This window comes from Rhipicephalus microplus, chromosome 1 (assembly GCF_043290135.1).
Source record: "Rhipicephalus microplus isolate Deutch F79 chromosome 1, USDA_Rmic, whole genome shotgun sequence".
NCBI lineage: Eukaryota > Metazoa > Arthropoda > Arachnida > Ixodida > Ixodidae > Rhipicephalus > Rhipicephalus microplus.
In genome coordinates, this window is record NC_134700.1 from 90,062,129 (window position 1) to 90,083,358 (window position 21,230).

The following is a 21,230-nucleotide window of genomic DNA, read 5'->3' on the forward strand; positions in this document are numbered from 1 at the left end:
AGGGATTGATGCTGATGACATCGTACTCTGGATCAGTGGTCCATCACACCATGGTCCACGTTTTTGTGATATATTGCAGCGAGCTCTGAATTCAACTTAAGAATATTTGGTGGAAATTATCCTGCAGGTATCACCTGCAAAGTCTGCTGCCATCGCGTATCATTCAAGGCAACGCGTTTGTCGAAGCCTTAGCAGGCTTCACCTCGGAGACACTCCTATACAGTGGGTACACCAACATCGCTACCTCGGTGTAATCATCGATGATCGCCTTTCTTGGCGCCTTGCTGTTAAAACTATAAGGCGAAAAGCACTGTGCCTGTTCAAGTATGTAGCCGCCTTGACTGCTAGGGGTCAGGTCATTGATCAGAAGACGACACTACAGGTTTACCAATCATCTGTTCTCTCTTGCGTGACGTATGCCTTTGCAGTCTTAAATGGGCCGCCTGCTTTAATGCCCCAGCTGGAAAGGGATCATCTTGTTGCCCTCCTGGTACTGTTTGGCTTACCTCGTGAAGCACAATCCATCCCACTACTGACTGAAGCACACCAGTTGCCGCTAAAGCTGCAAGCTGACCAGAGAGCGCTACATCATAGTGAGCGTCTGAACCGAGCCCCACATGGCACGACACTCCCTATCAGGCTGTTATAGCGCCCACTTTCTCAAATACGTAAAATGGCGGCTTTATTTAATGACATTACTGGCAATACCGGCGAAACTATTCAGTTGCCAACATCGACAGAGCAAGTCCATGTACCTTCCCTACCCATCTGCGAATTACAGGAATACGCAAAAAGTGTAACCAACCTGTTTCGGAAGTATACCAATTAGCACACACCTATTTGACAACTTTGAAGACTATGTAGAAGTATTTATGGATGATTCTGTACGCTGCGATGGCCTGAGCGCATCTGCAGCTTTCTTCTGCCCTTCAACCTTTATGAGGTGGTTGTTTAATATATCGCACCCCTCATCATCGGTGACAGCATGGCTAGCAGCGATTCATGTAGCCCTTAAGTACAAACAAGAAGGGTTACCAGCATCGAAGGTTGTCATCCCCACCAACTTTCGTGATGCCCTTAGCAGACACACCAGCAAGGAGACCGACAGCCCTATTCTGAGCAGCGTCATGGAATCCATTAAATTTATTCTGTCACGTGGGATATGCCTCGCTGCCCAGTGGGTACCATCGCACGTGGGTATCGTGGGCACTGAAGAAGCGGATCGCCTTGCTTCGTCATGAAACCATAATGACTGTGACTGTCCGGGAATTCCGCGTACGATTGACAACGCTCGTCAGCTTGTACTACAACACTTTCTAAAGCAGCACCCAGAATATCGTGGGGCGAATGGATCGTTCCCTCCCCGTGTTCGTGGCCGTGGCTTGCCTTGTACTTCCTGAGCGCTATCGCACAAACTAAGAGTGGGCTCTTTGCTGGTGCGTGAACAATTACGCCGTCAAGGGTGTGTGGACAGCCCGTGTGCGCAGCTTGTGGCTCCTGCAAAACACTTGAGCATCTCGTAGTGCACTGCACCACATTTCCTACACAGCAGTCTTTGCTGATTAAGGAATATAAATTTCTAGGGCTCAAGTGTGCGACCCTAGACGACTACCTCTTTCCGAGTGGTAGTGCTTCCCGACGTGACCAGGCCCACTGAGCACTCCTTACATTTATGAAGCAAACGGACCTGGCCACCGCTTTATAGACGGTATTTTCTATTACACTCTTTCTTTCTTTTTTAACTTTTACTTTTTCTTTATTTTTTTATTTATTTTTTACTCATACGTGTTGAAGTCTACGTCTTTTTTCTCTCTCTTCCTCATCTTCCTTCCCCTCTCTCTCATCTAATCTTTGTTTCCTCTTTATTCCCTCCCCCCGAAGGAGTGAGCAGGCGTTGTGCCGCTACAGGTCGAAGTTGCCAGCTTGCTCTCTCCCTCTTTCCTCTGTGTCCTTGTGTATCGGTGTATGCAAATCAAATAAATAAATAAATATATGCATAGCAATTGTACATGTCATTATTATTTTTTTGCATTTCTCAGAATAAAGTATTATACTGCAGTCGACTTCACCGCAGATGCTTCGCGTAAAATATTTTCCCATGACGAATCTTTTGTTGGGATAACTGCGGCTTTTGTCTTTGGTGGCGAGTACGATGATGAGTTGTTTTTAATGGCGCAAGGGCCAATTAATGGCCAAAGAGCGCCATTTCAAAGGACTAGATATACGAACAATGATATGATGAGTGGCTGTAAAAGGGCATTAAAATTCCTCGCGCTAACGCGGGTAAAAGCGTATAAGCATTAAAACCATGACATTGACGTGAAATATGTGCAATGATACTAAATGACGTGACATCGTGATTGTGGTACAGTGACGGAGATGCAGCCACCGCGGCAGTGACCTCTCTTCAGAGATCGTGCTACGAAGCGCCTGGGTATATGACACAAAATATACGTACGTCTGTTAAAAATGCCAGCAGTGATTTATGAGGAAAAAGGGGTTCTCTACCGATTAACATTGATGGGTGCAAGGGTATCTGTTGTCGAAAGGGATATAAGAAGTGCTTCTTTCTGAGAAAATATGAATCACTGCACTGGACGAGGATGTGGAGAAATATGAGCGGTTCTCCACATCTCTCACACAATGGTGCATCGCCACCAGACAAAAGGTAAGAATGTGTCGATTGTGTGTGTCCTATCTGTAGTCTTGTAAGTGTGACTTGTGTGTAGCGTGATCTGTATACTTTTGGCCAATTTCCAAGTCTCGGTTTGACAGCAAGCAATTTTTTTTCTGGCTGCCGATCTCATAGGCACTGCCAGCACGCCCTGAGCTCCCGTCGTAGAAATGGTTTCAGATCAAGCGCAGCGACAGCTACAGATGTATTGGCGCCAGTGTTGTCTTGGGCAGATGCGGCCAGCTGATCCGCCAACACGTTTTCGGCAATTTCGCAATGCCCCGGCACCCAGTGGACTACAACATGCCGTTTAGGTGCGTAGATCGTGCATAACAGAGAGTACAAGTGCACAAGGACAGGATTTTTATGTTTTGGCCGAGTTTTCAGAGCCACCACTACGCTCAGCGAATCTGTGTATATTACCGCGCGTTGTAGTTGCAGTTTTTTAATATGCTTGACAGCCAGAAATATCGCGTGAGCCTCTGCTGTGAAGATGCTTGTTTCGGAGTGCAGAATACCGGAGTTCGAGAAAGATGGGCCAACAGCTGCATGGGACACACTAGTGTGAGACTTCGAAGCATCTGTGAAAAATTTTGAGCAAGTGTAGATGTGTTGGAGTTCAAGGAAGTGCGTGCGGATATGTACAGAAGGTGCGTGTTTAGTGACTTTCATGAAAGATAGATCGCAGTCTATGACTTGCCACTTCCATGGTGGCAGATATACTGCTGGAGCCATCAAACGTTGTTCTAAAAGTGGCACAGCTGTTTCCTCAGCCAGCCTCCTGACACGAAGTGAGTATGGCTGTCTCAGCGAAGGACAGTTATTGAAAAATGTACAGTTGAACAGATCAATAACTGTGGAGTGAGCGGGATGTTCCTCATCAGCGTTAACCTTGAAATAAAATGTAAAAGACAGGTATCTGCAGTTGAAGCGACCATTCATTTGTTTCCACGTTCTGAGTCTCTACGGGGCAAGTTCGAAAAGCACCCGTAGAGAGGCATATGCCTAGGTGGTGGACAAGGTCGAGAATCTTCAAGGCTGATGATGTGACAGACTGATAGATTATAGCACCGTAATCTAGGCGCGTGCGTATGAGGTTTTATATAAATTCATCAGACATTTCCTGCCACTGCCCTACGTAGTTCGTGATAACACTTCCAAAATATTCATGGTTTTTAAATACCTGTCTTTTAAATACTTGCCGTATGGGATGAAGGTTAGTTTTGTGTCTAACATTAGGCCCAGAAATTTGTGCTCTGTTTTCACAGACAGACGTTGACCATAGAGGTCACTCTCGGGATCGGGATGAACGCCCTCTTTCAGCAGAACAAAATGCAGGCACTCTTTTGAGCGTTCAGTTTAAAAACATTCTCATCTGCCCGTTGAGAGACCTTGTTCAAACCTAGTTTAGCCTGACGTTCACACACTGTAAGGTAACAGGACTTAAAGCCGACCTGCACGTTATCAACATTTGTACAGTAAAACATATTTCGTGGGATAACGAGGTGCAACGACTTCATTTGCAATATAAAAAGGTATAAACTCAATACCCCTCTTTGCGGCACTCCTGTTTCTTGAACAAATGTACGGGACAACACAGTGCCCACTCGAACACGGAATGTCTGATTAGACAGGTAGCTTTTGATTATTTTCAACATTCTGCCCCACACACCTAGGTGTGACAAGTCTCGGAGTATGCCAAAGCGCCACGTAGTGTCATAGGCTTTCTCTATATCGAGGAACACTAACAAAAAGAATTGTTTATGAATGAAAGCATCACGAATTTGTGCATTGATACGAACAAAGTGTTCAGTAGTAAACTTAGCCTCTCCAAACCCGCACCGGCATGGTTCAAGCAGGCAATTCGTTTCAAAGAAACGCATCAATCGTCTGTTCAACGTTTTTTTCAAAAACCTTGCATAGGCAACTTGTCAATGCTATGGACCTGAAGCTTGATGCTAAAGATGGGTCCTTGTCCTGCTTAAGAATCGGAATAATGATTGCTTCTTTCCAGGTGGAAGGAATCTCATCGGATTTGATTGATTTGATTGATTTGTGGGGTTTAACGTCCCAAAACCACCACTTGATTATGAGAGATGCCGTAGTGGAGGACTCCGGAAATTTTGACCACATGGGGTTCTTTAACGTGCACCCAAATCTGAGTACACGGGCCTACAACATTTCCGCCTCCATCGAAAATGCAGCCGCTGCAGCCGGGAATCGAACCCAGACCTGCGGGTCAGCAGCCGAGTACTTTAGCCACTATACCACCGCGGCGGGGCAGTCTCATCGGAAAACCAAACGGCAGTATACAAAGAAAGCAGAGCTTTTTTGATTTCAGGAACCAGACGTTTGAGCATTTTGTATAATATACGGTCAGAGCCTGGGTGGTTTTGTTACAGCAGTTTAATGGCGCATGAAACTCAGCTATGACTAAAGGTTCATTGTATGCCTCATTGTTCATGGATTTGCGTTCTATTTTCTGTTTTTCTGTTCTTGCTTTGTATCGTTGAAACGCTGGACTGTAATGGGACGAGCTGGAGACCTGTTCAAAGTTTGCACCAAGGGGTTCGCTTGGTCTTCCAAACCATTGCCTTGTGTGCTTACCAGAGGAAGAGGATGCGGTTCTCGTCTTACTACCCTACTGACCATTCTCCAGACTCTTGCTTTATGTGTGTATGTATTGATTCCTGATAAAAGCCTATGCCAGCTCTCTCTCCTAGCCTGTCAATGCGTTCTCCTGGCTTGGGACTATTTTTTTTAATTGACACAATTTTCAGCAGTCAGTGAGTCCCGGAGCCGTGTCCATGCTTTGTTTTGTTGTTTGAGAGCATTTCGGCATTCACTGTTCTACCAGGGGAGTCATCGTTTTGTGCCCAGTCCAGATGTGTGCGGAATGCACTTAGCTGCAGCTTCAATAGCAATAGCAGCAAAGTATTGTACAGCTGAATCTAAGCTAGAACCACATATATCAGTCCAACGTAAGCTAGCAACCTTGTAAAACTGGTCCCAATCGGCTTTTTCTAACAGCCATTTGGGAACCTGTGGAGGACTTTCATTTGGTACTGCTGAGCTCAGAACTACAGGATAGTGGTCACTTCAAAAAGGATTGTTCATGACTTTCCAGTGAAGTAGTGGAAGAAGTGATGGAGATACAATGCTTAGGTTCATTGACGAGTAGGTACAGTTAGTGAGGCTATAATATGTTGCGTCTTTCCTATTGAGGAGACAGGCGCCAGAGGAGAAAAGAAACTGTTCAGTCAGAGACCTCGTGTATCGCAGCCCGAGTCACCCACAGACTGCTATGTGCGTTAAAATTTCCAGAGAAGGTACGGTTCTGGAAGTTCATCAATTAATGCCTGGAACTCTTGTTTACTAAGCTGGTGCTGAGGAGGTACATAAGTAGAGCAAATTGTGACAAGTTTATTCAAAATAACGGCTCGGACGGCTACTGCCTCAAGAGACGTCTGAAGTGGTAAATGTGCACAGGCAGTTCCTGAATCCACAACAATGACAACACCACCGCATGACGCGACTGCATCACTCCGATCCTTTCGAAACATGGCATAATGACGTAGGAAGTATATGTCTTTCGTTTCAAGTGTGTCTCGTACACACAGCACTTTTAGTGTATATTTGTGTAAAAGGTCTTGAATATCTTCGAGGTTTTCAGTGTAATGTTTCTGTCATTTTAATCTGCGTGGTGCTGTGTGTACAAAGGTGTTGCCTTACGTTACAGGCTCCTTAGGAGGCGCTGCCATTCGTAGTCTCTCTTTTTTTTTGTGCGCTCCAAAGAGCTGCGCCTCTCCTTCGGCGTCTCAGTCGCCGGAGGAGTCGTACTTGTATTCATCACCCCTTGTGGGGTGGTGGTGCCTGCTCGACAGACACAATCATGGTGCTTTCGGGCCTCACTGTGCTTGCAGTGGCCCGTGGTCTGACAGACTGGGGAGTCTGCTGGCCCTGTTTGTTAGGTGGTGGAGCAATACTGGCTGCTCCAGCCGAGGGCGTGTGTGGGGCGCCCGCAGTCTCACTTTGTGCGACTTTTGCAGGCAGGGAAAGATGCAGCGCGGCGCCCCGGCGCATCACATCGGTGAAAGAAGGACTGGACTGATGGATGGAGAACCGTTTACGTGCTTCTTGAAAAGACAGATTGAACTTTACATTAATCTCAAGGATTTTTTTTCTTTTTTTCATATTTGGCACGATCTCGAGTAGGCAGCATGGTCTCCTTCAGAGTTCGCACAGCATGATGCTGTTGAGGTACACGTATCTGATGCGTACTCATTGGATGCACAATTTGCACAAGTAATGCGCCCTCTGCAACTTTGTGACTCATGTCCAAAGCGCTGGCACTTGAAACATTCGCGAGGATTTGGCACATAGGGCCTGACACGGAGCTTGCAATAGCCGGTTTCAATTGAATCAGGTAAGTCACTGGTACCAAAGGTGATGGTTATGTGTTTTGTGCGTGTTTCCTTTTTGTCCCATTGTATGAATACTCTTTGGACCTTGATGACATTCTGGTCTTGCCAGCCTTCCAATAATTCACTTTCCCACAGTCCAAGCAGGTCATCATCTGAGACCACACCGCGCACTGTATTCATTGACCTGTGTGGGCCCACTGAGACTGGGACATCCGCAAAAGTTACCAGTTTATGTAAGTTGTCGCATTGAAGCCAGTCACGAACCTCCTAAAGGAGGTTACCACTTCCTAACTTTGTTACACGATATCCTGGGCTGATTGCTTCAGTGAGTGTTTTCGAGACAAGAAAACGTGATATTGCTCGGACTATTTTGTTCTCTTTCTGACTATGCACAACATGAAACTTGGGGAAGGGCTGCTTTGGTTTGGAAAAAAGAAACGGTTCTCTGGTGCGCCACCATCATTATCTGTCACCAAGATCTCCGGAATGCCTAGACGTGCAAAGATGTTTTTTAGCATTTTTATACCCATACCAATTTTCGTTGAGGGAAGAAGGGCTACTTCCGGATACCACAACAAGTAGTCGACCACGACAAGGTAGTGAAAGTTGTTGACAAAACACAAGTCGACGCCAACTAGTTCCAACGCAAAAGTTGGCGTTAAGGTTGAGATCAACGGCTCACAGTTCTGAGTGACGAACCGTGCACACGTAACACATTCTTTTACTTGCCGTGCGAGTTGTTCGCTGAAGCCTGGTCCCCAGACTAGTTCTTCCGCCAAAGCTCTTGTCTTTGAGAGGCCCTGATGCCCAACATGGAGCTTGGTTAGTACCTCTTTTCTTGGGCATTGAGGTACTACCAATCTAGTCCCGTTTAGCAATATGCCAATACATTCAACAATTACGACACGCTCCTGCAAATATGGAGCTAGGTAGCAAGCAAGTTTTGGTTTTTCCGGTCAGCCTTGGCGAAACAACTTCAGCAAGGCCGGACAAACAAAATCCGTCTTTTGAGCATCACATACTCTGTTAACAAAATTGTCACCCGTTTGAAGCCCTTGAACACAAGATTTAAAAAATTGGCAGCATATCCACGGAGTGAATGATAGAGAGTGGGGCGAAGCATTCGACCGTCCATTCGTTGTTGCTTCCTTCCGTCTGTGCGACCGTCCATGCGTCCATCCACCCGTCCGTGCGTGCGTCCGTTCCTGCGTTCATCCATGCATCCGCCCCTGCGTCCCTTCATGCATCCATTCATGCATCTGTCTGTGTGTCCGTTCGTCCATCTATTCAACACTCTAAGTACCACCATCTCGCATCTTTTCATCATATATGCCCCATATAGAAACACCGCCTTCCAGCGAACATTCCAAGGACTAAACGAGAGGTGGCACACGCACACTTTCTAACAGCTTGTGCTTCGGGTCTACTTCCCACCTTTAACCACCTCGAGTTCATGGTATATACTAGTTCACTGTATTCATGGCACTGTGGCCCAACACTCGCTAAACTTTTCTAAAACCAAGGAGGTTACGCCCAGCGAGTATAACGTAGCAACCTTTTCCTGGCAGATAGAGCTCAATGTACATGCCAATGGCTGCATGGGAAATGAGAGACAGGAGAATTCGGCCTTTGCTTTCTTACGGCTTGCTTTTCGTACCTACCTCCCACCTTTAACTACCTCGAGTTCATTCATGGTATATACTAATTCATTGTATTCATGGCACTGCGGTCCAACACTCGCTAAACCTTTCTAAAACCAAGGAGGTTACGCCCAGCGAGTATAACGTAGCAACCTTTTCCTTGCAGATAGAGCTCAATGTACATGCCAATGGCTGCATGGGAAATGAGAAACAGGAGAATTCGGCCTTTGCTTTCTTACGGCTTGCACTTCGTACCTACCTTCCACCTTTAACTACCTCGAGTTTATTCATGGTATATACTAATTCATTGTATTCATAGCACTGCGGCTCAACGCTCGCTAAACCTTTCTAAAACTAAGGTGGTTCCACCCAGCGGGTATAACGTAGCAACTCTTTACCTTCAGATAGTGCTCATTGTACATGCGATGGCTGCTAATGGGCATCGCAGCACGCACGTTAACTAAACTCTGAATGCTCCTGTCTCTCATACCCCATTATCAGCTATTGGCATGTACATTGAGCACTATTTTTTGTTGTTCAACAACGCACAGAAGGAATCTCTCACCGGCACCACCTTGGAGGTCAAAATGTTTGCAGGTCAAAGCGTAAGACTAGTTACATACTACGACAAGACATGGGACGAACGGGTGCAGCCATAAGAAGCTTCGCCCCTAAAAAATTACGAGGCTTCCGAGACGGTCGGTTCACCGGCGAGTTTATCTCCTTTCATCATCGCTCGTGAAACAGCGTCCGCCGTAATCAAGCTTTCGCAGGGAACGTACACAATTTCAAATTGATACCGCGTCAACCGCATTCTTAAGCCCTGCACTCTTGGCGTCAACAAAGTGATAGGCATTTTACGAAGCAACGAGACAAAACGTTTGTGGTCTGTTTCGAACGTCACATCGATACCTCGTATATATTCGTCAAATCTTTTGGCAGCCCATGTAAATGCTAGTGCCTCCTTTTCGACTTGCGCATTGCGCTGCTCGGTTTTGGTTGATGACTTTGAAGCGAACGGTATCAGGCGGCACTCACCATTACGTTGTTTTTGGAAAAGGACGGCCGCGAGACCAAACGAGGACGCATCCGCCGAAAGAATTGTGGGAAATCGTGGATCGTACATGCCCATACTCTTTGCCGAGCTGATAAGAGCTTTTAGGCTATCGAAAGCTGTGTTCTTAGAAGGACCCCAATCCGATTCCGTCTCTTTTTGCAAAAGCGCCCGTAGTGGGGCAGTGCTTTGCGCCAAGTTCGGCAAAAAGCGGCCTAGGTGATTGGCCATGCCGAGAACACTGCGCAATTGTGAAATATTCGAGGGCGGATTCAGCTCTTTAATGGTTCGGAGTTTAGCCGGATCAAGCTGTACACCTTTTTCACTTAGAAAATGGCCCAAAAAGCTCAACCTTCATGCTACAAATACACACTTTGCTTTGTTAAGCGTAACGTTAGACTGGACCAACCTAGATAAGACATTCGATAGCCTAGACTCCTATTGTTCTTTGCTTTCGCCAAGTATAAGAATATTCTCCATCAGGTTAACGACATCAGCAAGGCCTGCCAGGATTTCAGATATTCTCCTTTGGAAGTACTCTGGGGCTGAAGTAATACCAAACGGCAACCGAGTGAAACAGTACCGCTCAAACGGTGTAATTAACGTGTTCAGTAGTTTTGAGGCCTCGCTGAGTCGCACCTGGTGGAATCTGGAATTTGCGCCTAGTATCGAAAACCATTCCGTGCCGGCAAGTGAGCCTAGAGCTTGGTCTAGAGTAGGCAACGTATACCTTTCTCCTAGGACAAATTTGTTCAACTGCGTAAGGTCGACACAGATCCTTACGTCTCCCGATGGCTTCTGTACGGGAACAATGCCGGCACACCATTCGGTTGGCTCTTCGACTGCCCGAATTACGCCCCTTTGTTTCATCTTATCCAGTTCCCGCTTCACAGGTTCCTGAAGCGGTATAAGAATCCTGCGTGGAGCGCTTACTGCAAATGGAAATACGTCTGGTTTTTGCCTGATTGTATACTCCCCGGGCATACAGCCTAAGTCTTCAGAAACCTGAGGGCACAAAACCTCGTAGTCAGACTTTTTCTCAGCGACAGAGTTAGCGAACTTAACTCCTAATGCTTGCAGAGCTGGCAATCCTAGCAGTACATGGCACAAAGGACTGACGACATAGCACGTTTGGCGAGAAGTTTGAAACCTTCCAGGACATTTAGTTGTGCACCGCTAGCGCCTGTCAAAATGTCGTCGGCCTTTTCTGAGCTCGTGGGAAGTCCAGGAAACGATACTGGAATTACGGACACTTCTGCCCCCGAGTCAACCTTTGCGAAAACAGGCACTGCAATAATCAATACCTGAACGTAACGCGTCTTGGTGCCTGCCAGGTGCCTCCACTGCGCCTAGTACGGACGACAGTCGAACCTCTCGCTTGTTGCTTGGGGAAGTAAGTCCATTTGAGGCACACCTTTCCGAAATGTCTCTTTACGCCGCAGTTAAAGCACTTCTGCGCTCTAGCCGGACACTCTGTTCTAGAGTGGGACTGGCCGCAGCAGAAGATGCACTGTCATTCGTAACGAACTGCTGGCGGCCGGGTGTCCTCACTGCGGCGCGGTTTCATGCGGTTACCCACTGCATCGACGTTGACTTTTTCACATAGATTGGCCTGAGTGCTGTCGCGAACCTCGTTGGAGCTAGGAAGCTCTTCTTGTTGCTGCTGAACTGTCTCCTTCAAGCAGGCCTTCGCTAGAGCTGTCGCGAGAGATAGCTTCGGGTTCATTTGGAGCGACTTAGAAAGTTTTTCGTCCCGCAGGCCAACGACAAACCAGTGTCGGATGAGGTGCTGCTTGGATTCTTCGAAGTCACATTTTCCCACCAAGATGTGTAGAGCCGTCATGAAGTGGTCAATAGACTCGCCCGGCATCTGGTGTCGCTTGTGAAAGCAAGCGCTCTCGTACACAACGTTAGTCTCTTCGATGAAGTACTCGTCGAACTTCTTTTTGACTAGCTCAAACTTCTTCAAATCTTCTGCAGAGATATTGAAGGTAACGAAGATTTCCCTTGCTTGCCGCCCCATGGTGTACAGCAGAGTGCGCACTTGCGCCTTTTCTGAGTGCTTATTCAGGCCCGACGCATATCGATAGTCGTCGAAGTGTTGTATCCATGCCATCCACTCCGAGGTAGTATCAAAGTCGAGCGGCGGTGGCTGCTGAAGGCCCAGCGGAGGTCGCTGTGGTGCAGTGGCCATTGCAGCCACTGTTTGTGCCAATGTCTCGATGGTTGTTTTTTTTTTTGTCCCGATGGGGTTAAAGGTGGGCGGACCACATAACTTCTGACACCATGACGTAGCGGCACCCGCCTCTATCAGTCGGTGATCGGTGAAAGAAAGGAGGCGACGGCAGTCCAGGCAATAGGCAAGCAAGAAAAATCCCAACCGTTGATTTCGCAGCGGGTTAAGTAGAAACTGTGACGTCCGTACCACGTGTTTCCATACATGGGCCAGGCACGGTGAATCGGCGGGTTATGTAGGAGCACACTTTCAGCACACAGAAAACACGTTCTGGCACAATATGTTGAAGAGTTGCAGATGTTTATATAGGCAGTTGTTTGCACTTGCGCAACGATGCCAACTTGAACATGCGTATTATCAACACCAGAAGCTGATATGAAGCGCTGATGCTCGCAAAGATGCTCGCAAAAATGCTTCCCAGGACACTGCTACATGAACCAACTTCAGCGCGTGGCAACTAACCGCATCTGACGCTAACCCGACATGACGACTATATCAAAATAGTACATAAGTAACGTTTATTGGGTAGGCAGCACTGAAACCACTATCATCGTTTCACGAAGGTTAGCGTATATTTGAGAAGTAGTTCCGAGACCTGGCGTAGCTCTGTGGTATTGATTGATTGATATGTGGGGTTTAACGTCCCAAAACCACCATATGATTATGAGAGACGCCGTAGCGGAGGGCTCCGGAAATTTCGACCACCTGGGGTTCTTTAACGTGCACCCAAATCTGAGTAGCTCTGTGGTATAAAATGCTTCATTGGCACCCCGAATGTTTTGGTTCGATTCTAGCTGGGACTCATCGGTATGACACTACCCACGGTGGGTATTTCTTTACACTCGTGCGTTTAAATTCTCCATGTGTGTTCGCGTCATTCCTGAGCCAATACCAAGTGTCAATCACCTGTGGCACATACCCGCCCATGGGTATGCGGGATGTGTTCGATGTACGCGGTGGGATTGTGACAATATTCAGGTCTTGAGAAGTGTGTCGTAATCGTCCAACCATCTTACCCTCTCATGCTAATTTTGGTTCGCGCCCAGTAAATGGGGAGACCACGAGAGCATCCAAATGTAATCGAATAGATAGATAGATAGATAGATAGATAGATAGATAGATAGATAGATAGATAGATAGATAGATAGATAGATAGATAGATAGATAGATAGATAGATAGATAGATAGATAGATAGATAGATAGATAGATAGATAGATAGATAGATAGATAGATAGATAGATAGATAGATAGATAGATAGATAGATAGATAGATAGATAGATAGATAGATAGATAGATAGATAGATAGATAGATAGATAGATAGATAGATACGCTCAAAGTCGCAGAAGTTCGCTAAGAAATTCCTTGCATTTAAAAAAACAAACTATTACCAATGACACAGTGGGCCTCGAAAACGAGCCCGCCAGGAGCCTACCCTGGATTCTACCACTGAGCAACGCCTGTGCTTGGGACTTGTTGGCAAACTTTACTAAGGCAGGCTTGATGGCGGGAAATCAATCGCGTTGATACTGTTGTGCAGCTGGTGTGGAGCTGGTGCACTGGAGGTGAAGTGTCCTTGTGACGTTAACTGTGTGAGCGATGTTAAGCAAAAAGGAGGCTGCTTGGAGCAGTTCGCCGACAGTGCATGACTTAAAAGGAGCCAAGCGTACTTTAAACAAGCGCAATTGCAGTTTTATGTATGTGAAACGAAGTATAGTCATTTTGCTGTGTGGCCACCATCGGATATTTTTATGGAGTGAATCCCTCTTAGCATCTTTTTCTGCATAAAATTGACACATAAGCCCAAAGATTTTTTAAGCAGGCTCTGCTTCTATAAAATTTATTTAGACATTTTAAAACTATGCCTACACAAGAAACAGTGTCCCCAACATATTATGAGAGCCCAGGAGATGAACATATTGTTATTGTGCTGGTGCCGAAAATGGTGAGACGGTTGAGTAAAATGTTCAACAGTTCTCAGGGTAATGGTTTCTTTCACCCGTGAAAATCTTAAATATGCACCGAAGGCCAAGGAATGCCTTTGCAGAGATTGCAAACCTTGCTGGAAAAAGAAGCGTGGACAATAATCTATTGAAAGTGAAGTGCACAGGATGACTCGCAATCATATTGCAACCTAATAATTTGTGCAACTTGTACCTTACTTCACTGCAAGTGAAGCACTTGCAAGCAGTGTAGATTTGCCATATATGACTTATTGCTATGAACGAAGGTACGTGTCAACACATGGACACAACAGAACATGACAACATGTTCTCTTCTCAGCAGGGCCCTAACAGTTTAGGAATATATTTTATGTGAAGCTTTCTGCAGACAGCAGTGTAAGCTGCATATTTAGATTTTGAGTTAAGCCGTACAATGCGGATCGAAGTCTGTGCAAATTCAGTAGTGTTGTGCATAGCGTGGGCTCACCACACTGACACAAAAATAGTAGCTTGTGGTCTTATGCAACCTATGCACTCTTTCTAATATAAGTGTACAGATAGATATAAACAGTCAAAGTGCTTTGAGTTTGCCGAAAATTCTTCACATTCGTTATGTACGAATCGCAGATATTCTTACCTCAATTCCGAGCTTCTAGCCAATGGGATGCAGCATAAAACATTATGAGCTATGGAAAAGAAATGCTCCAATACCAACTACTTTTATATATTATGGGGTTGTCAATATCAAAATGCACAGTGCACACGACGCCGGCGCCGCCTCTGCTGCTTGATGAATCATTGCCCGAATCTTGAGCTGATGATGGTGCCGACAACATGGCGATTGTACCTGTACCACTTTGCCACACTTGCAACACATGCGGACCACGCGGCAAGTAACACTCGCAACACAGTGAACACACTGACCACGTGGCGAAGGTGCCGTTTGGCAGCGAACTACAGCACTGCTACCATCGGTTTTCGACGTCACACACGCCACAGCAAAAGGGCAGTCGCTGGCGGTGGGTGGAGTTTACAGCCGAAGACTTCTGCGGCTTATTTTGGACCGAAATGACTTTTCACAGTCCAGTTTGCACGCGTGTACAATTATATTTGACCTTCAACCTTCGTTTTTCGCCAAACTCCGCAAATTGTAGGATGAACATATCAAGACCCCTTTAATGTGAACATTAACTATCCTTCGCGACTTTTTCAGCTCCGAGGCCATGAGCTGTCGCTTTCCTTTCGTGAACACTGGCGCTTCAAGCTGTGCACGATGGAACCCTACGACATCGACAATAGTGATACCTGTGTCGGCTGCCACAGTGTCTCCAGGTACAAGGTTGTGGAGGATCCCACAGTGCTCAGTGAGGAGCTTGTCACTTGTACGCACCCCCCACCTTTGGAGATGTAGGTGATGCAACCCTAAGGTGCGATCCTAATTAAATACTTAAGAGTATTATGATGCTTGTATCTTGACCACGTCTGACAGCGTGACAGAACTGAAGAGGGCCTATCTAGGAACACTTCAAAGCACTCAATTATTACAGCTAACCTAGTTCCCAATGTTCTACGAAAACACGCAGGCATGGTCAGTAATAACTCCTCCCGTTCTGGCCACTCCAAAAAGCTGTGCAAGCGAACATGCATGACATCAAGCCAGCGTTCCAAGCTCCTTGTCACTGGGGCTTGCCTGACCCGTAGACCAAAAATTGTGTAGCAGTGCCCACTACAGGAGGCGCAGCAAAACAATCTAAACCTCTATAAATCTGCTCAAGTGCTAGTTAGCATAATTTCCATTTGGTTAGTACAACTATGGTTCATATTAAGCATTTCTCCAGAAGATGTCACCTACTGCACTAAAACGACAGCAGCATTTAGTTTTTTGGCATTACCGTATTTGGTATCCTCTACTGATTACTGCTCACAAGCAAATGTCGCCCTGACCTGTCACTTATGAAGTGAAATTATTGCTTTGATTTCGAGACGCACCATATGCTAAAAAGCTTGTCTGTTCAGGTATAATCTATAGTTAGCGTAACTAGAGAATATTGCCGTCGTATAAAATTATTGATTTATTTTCACAAAACCTATAGGACTGGTCCAGTAGCGTTCTCTAAGTCTTGACCTTATTAGAGTTACAGGTGATTCCTCCTGAAACTTTGTCAGGCCATTCCTTGCTCCATGCGACATGCTGCATTAATTATTATAAGTTGAACACTGCTAAACAAAGCAAAATATGGGAGCCCTGTGTAAAATTTTACACGTTCCTCATCTTTCTGTATTGATAACTTTGTCGTCTTGAGGCTATCCAATTGTTCTTTTAGCCTTGATGTTTCAAGCCGCAGCTCTTTGTTGTCAGCTTCAAAAAAATCAATAGACTCCTTTTTGACCTCTGTCTGAATCCCTTATTCTTGACCACCTACGGTACAAATGGACAAAAATAAACATTGTACAATCAAAAGGTGGTACCAAATCACATTAGTTAACCCTTGACACTTTGTTTTAATGCTTCCATCAGTGTTCACTGATGCATCGGTACATGGTGGTTGTGATGATGTGAGCCTCTTGACATGACCTTTGTGGTAGGTGTGTCAGGCACCACAACTGCTACAGTTGAGGCATTATAGGTCCACACAGGTGAAATTTTAGCAGGCTTCCCTTCCTCAGCCGCACCAGGTGTAGGCATTTCTGCGGGAGCAGTGACCACTACTTCAGAAATTGAGACAGTACCTCTCAGGCGTCAGCCATTAGACTTTAGTAGCGTTCAATACACATGAATTTAGTGCAAAGGCCGGCGAACTTACTCATGAGTCGGCTCACTCACACTTACTCGAACTCACTCGGCCTCATATTGAGCTGTGGGTGTGAGTCTGAGTGAGTCAGGGTGAGAATTATTTTCGTGAGTCTGAGTTCGGGTGAGTCCGGCTGAAGAAAGTTTTCGTGAGCGTGAGTCCGGGTGAGTTCGGCTCAGGAAAATTTTGGTAAATCTCAGTCCGAGTGAGTTCAAAGCAAAAAAAACTATATTTATTGGGTGAGTCTGAGTGAGTTCCCCTAACTTTTGACGGCCTTAAGTTCCATCTTGTCACCTTCAGTATTACTATCAGCCTTACCTGGATTCATTTTTATACTCACGTCTATTCACAGGTATTCCAAAAACAGTGTCGTTCGTACACCGTTTCAATATTCATTGATTGGAGCCATGGAATACGCAGGTGGTTGTGTTGACTACCCCCATTAGCTCTTTCAGAGAACTTTATAATAACTTTATTTTATGTTGTCACCTCTTCCGAAAAGTTACCTTACTGGTTTGGAAGCCCTCAGAACTTGTTTTCGTAGATATTATGTCAAACACGCCAAGATGATCACGGATTATATGAGATTTCGTGTTAAAGAGCGTTGACACCATGGTCGAAGAAATTATTTCAGTCTGACAGTCTCATGTGTCGCCTCGCTCAGACTCATTCAGAATTAGATCGTGCCGTGAGTCTGAATCTGAGTTCGTCCGAGTGAATATAGTTTTGGTGAGTTTGAGTCCGAGTGAGTCCAGCTGAAAAAAATTTTCGTGAGTGTGAGTACGAAGGAGTCTGGTTCAGGAAAACGTTCGGGAGTTTCAGTCTGAGTGAGTCGAAAGCTCAAAATTTATTTCATGAGTGTGTCTGAGTGAGCTACACAAGTTTTGCCAACCTATGCTCTAAAGTGATATAATTTCACTGTGTACATTCACAGAAAATAACCAAAATACTAATCACAAACTAGATAAGGGTCTTTTCTGTAAATTTACATTTCGAAATTTCGGGTTGCAGTCTAAATAATTTCCACAAATTAGTCAAGGGCACAGTCGATGGAAGTATGGAGCCATGTGGCTTTGCATAATTTAACACAGCACATTGACGTCCATCGATTAGGTAACATAAGTAGTAAGCCACATAGTACACCACATTTATTCAACGTAGCCCAAAAAATAACACTCCAAGAGACTGCTTAGAATGTTTTGCAGAAGTCGATGGAAAGATTTCTCAAATTTAGACGTCATTTTGAATGACAAGCAGAACTTGCTCCGCGGAATCGTTTTGAAAGCGAGACTGGGTATTGCACAGAATACTTATCTGGTATTGTGCATATTATTACTCAGCATTGCCGATGATCTACAAGCTCTTGCAATAGATAGGTGCAAAACATGTGTCAATTCATATTTATAAAGACGTCTGGAAAGGGCCAAATAAAAATTACTGATGTGCAGAAAACAAGGAAGGCATCTACACAAGGCATTGAAGAATTCAATAAATAACCTTTCGTACTTTCACCAACATCTGTGTTTGTACTGATTACTGAGCAAACCTTTAGGTTTTGTGGTTCTGAACTGCAAGAGGACAGTACTTTGTTGAAGCCTGCAGCTAGCCTTGCAGAAGATTCAGCAGGCTCGCCTACTTCGGCTGTGCGAGTAATCGACACTTCTGCTGGTACAGTGATGAATCTGTGAGCATAACACTCTAGCCTAACATGTGTATCAATCACTCAATTCACTAATAATAATCGCACATGAAACTTGCGCCTATTTAGTCACGCGACATGTCTCACATGCTGGAGAATTCATTATTAGTAAATCTTTCTGACCGGCCTCATTAGTAAATAAAAAAAGAAGGCAGGAAGGGGAAGACTGAAACTTGCAGGGATAAGTTCTTAAACAGGAAGTGCTTAATGGAGGTAATCTTTAGACAAGTGGACTTTTAATTTTCAAGGCAAGCCCTCTTGTAAAAACGCCAGCTCCAGCACACACCCAATTTAGGAATTGCTCACCTTGCAATGTGCACCTAAAACCAATCGATACTTTAGTTTGTCGTGCTGTTGAGCATGCACTCCCTCTAAAATGAAGCTGTCTCGTAGGCCATCTAAGTTACAAAAATTGACCTGCAAAACGTAATCTAATAAGTCATACCTCAAACACAAGCGTCCGCGTTTCCCATGTTTGATGGTCTTTGTGGCGCTGAATTCAAATATCGCAGCACTTAGCTGCTATAGCTGTTGCCGCAGACTGTGCCGCATTCTGTGCTCTCTCGTAGCACCACTTGTGGCTGTTACAAGAAAAACATAGAAAACCTGCTCTCAAAGAAGAAAAATATCAGAAGTCATCGGCCCTGTAACTAGATACAATGCGTTCTTTTTCGTAGTGAAGGCGGCATTAGTTTTTGACGCGAGCCGAATGACATTCACACAACTTGTATGCAAGTTTCCTCGCGACACCCAGTGGAAGAGCACCTTGCGTGAAACTCACGCAAAGTTTTGGCTGCATTCAAGGCACTGCTATATAAGAAATAGATGGATGACAAACTTACAATACAGTCAATACGAACAACGCCTTGCACACCGTTTGCAATGACCGTTATGAAACAAAATAAATATGGCTTTAAATTCATATTTATACTGTATTGTTATAGCATTATTGGTCAAATTTAAAACATAATTTTTATAGTTATTTGATGTTACTTCAAATTACATTCTTGATACAAACTATACAGTCTGGTCAGAATGGTAAAAACAATTATTCAATATTTTTTTGTTTTTAAGTACATTCTTTTTTATATTTGTTGGAATTATTTGTTGCCTGAAAGGTCTACAATTCATTTAACCAATCTTGGCCAATCCACATGAGTGGCTATTAGCCATGGTTGGGGCATCATCAACATCATCATCGATTCACTTCTGCTACACACAAATATGATGCTTTATGGTGCAGTAGGTACCCTGGAAGTGTGCTTGTTGAAGTTACCTGCAAAGTGCTTTAAAAAAGGTCTATAAAAATGAGAAGGCCACTCTTCTAGCCTTTGCTGGGACTGTGCTATGCCTTTCATGCAGACCTGTTGGTTCTTTTTGCCCGCCATAGCATGCAGCACAGTGGTATTTGTTGTTCAGCCCGGAAGCCGAAGAACGAGGCAAACTGCTGGCTAGAGGAAACTGAAAAAAAATATAATTCCCTACCCGAATTCCATATATATGATTGGTAGCCTGTAGTGCCTTCTAGTGGCCACGTGCTACAAGAAAAACTGGCAGTGCCCTCTACATTTGTTGCTTCATATTAACGCGATATCTCGAAAGAGCTAGTTTCACAAAAATTCTGGGTTGGCATCGGCGTCGTTAATTTTTAGCAAGAAATTGTCATCTTGTGAGCAATCAAAAATTTGAGAAATATGTAAATAAAATAAATGAAAATTTTTGAGTTAAAGTAAGGATAACCAATGGTCTCTGCGTAACTAACAGGTGTTACACAACAGAGCTACGAGATTTCTTGAAACTGCTTTGGAAAAAAAGCACTCTATAAATGTAAAGTAGTGGAACAAGTCTCCTAAAGAATCATATATTGCGCGGCAGAAACGTAGAATCACCTTTGGCGTTAAAACCAGTCAACTGAGCAACGCGTGGGTGTTTTAAAGGCCAACTCATAGCTAAGTGCTCAAACACATTTAATCGCCAGCCGCAGGAGAACCATCAACAATGTTAACAGAAGCATAGGTTTCACGTGTTGCACCACGAAGGTGTAGTGAGCCGTTCGCTGATTCGGAAAAGGAATAGTTGTGACGTAGTGGGCCCTTAACAAGTGTGCTAGCAATAGGTATTCAATGATACTTTGAAACTACCGTTGTTACGTGCACAGTCGTTCCTTTCCTTGTTTCACGGTGGAGCCTAATCCCGACAAGCGATACAGGGTAGCAGTTGAGAAGGGGATGCGCAGGACGCCCTATCACGGCCGCTCTGGAGGCACGCGCTCGCTTCCTTTACGACCTGCGCACGGAGGGCTGTTTCTACGTATCGCCACAATCTCACCCCGACCAATTCACCGTAGGGTGCCTCGATGTGCTCCTCCAGGACAGGGTAGAGACACTGCTTTTGTGGATGCCATATTGGTTCAAACTTCCGCATTCGCTGGCATTGCCTGGCATGCAGAGAGGGATTGCTTTCAGCGAAATACGTTGTAATTTGGCCCAGTTCATCCCTTTCTGTGGTATGGCCGGTACACATAATGTTTGTAACAAATAAAGTAGGCACTAATTATTATTCGCGAAGACTTTAATGGCAAAATGAAGGCACTTAGAGTGTGTCTATCGGTCTGTCTATCTCAATGGCTGCGCAGGTCCTTGTGCTCTCGCGGCCGATTGGTGGGTTTGACCAGTACCAAAATTAACATGCAAGACAAGAGTACGTGAAAAAGATAAATGACTGCTCATTGCATGAAAATCATTACACGCCTTAAATGTACGCCATGT

The 21,230-nt window shown here is 45.1% G+C and overlaps 1 protein-coding gene across 1 annotated transcript in view; it reads right to left on the reverse strand.

The window, feature by feature from the left end:
* Positions 1-16,453: 16,453 nt before the first annotated feature.
* The window catches only part of Mct1 (Monocarboxylate transporter 1), a 217,333-nt gene continuing 212,556 nt past the window's right edge, over positions 16,454-21,230 (reverse strand). Inside the window, exons 10-11 of the transcript XR_012889211.1 lie at positions 18,908-19,043; positions 16,454-16,659 (exon numbers count right to left, since the gene is read on the reverse strand). The gene's annotated coding sequence lies outside the window, so the exon portion shown is untranslated. The remainder of the gene's footprint in view (positions 16,660-18,907; positions 19,044-21,230) is intronic.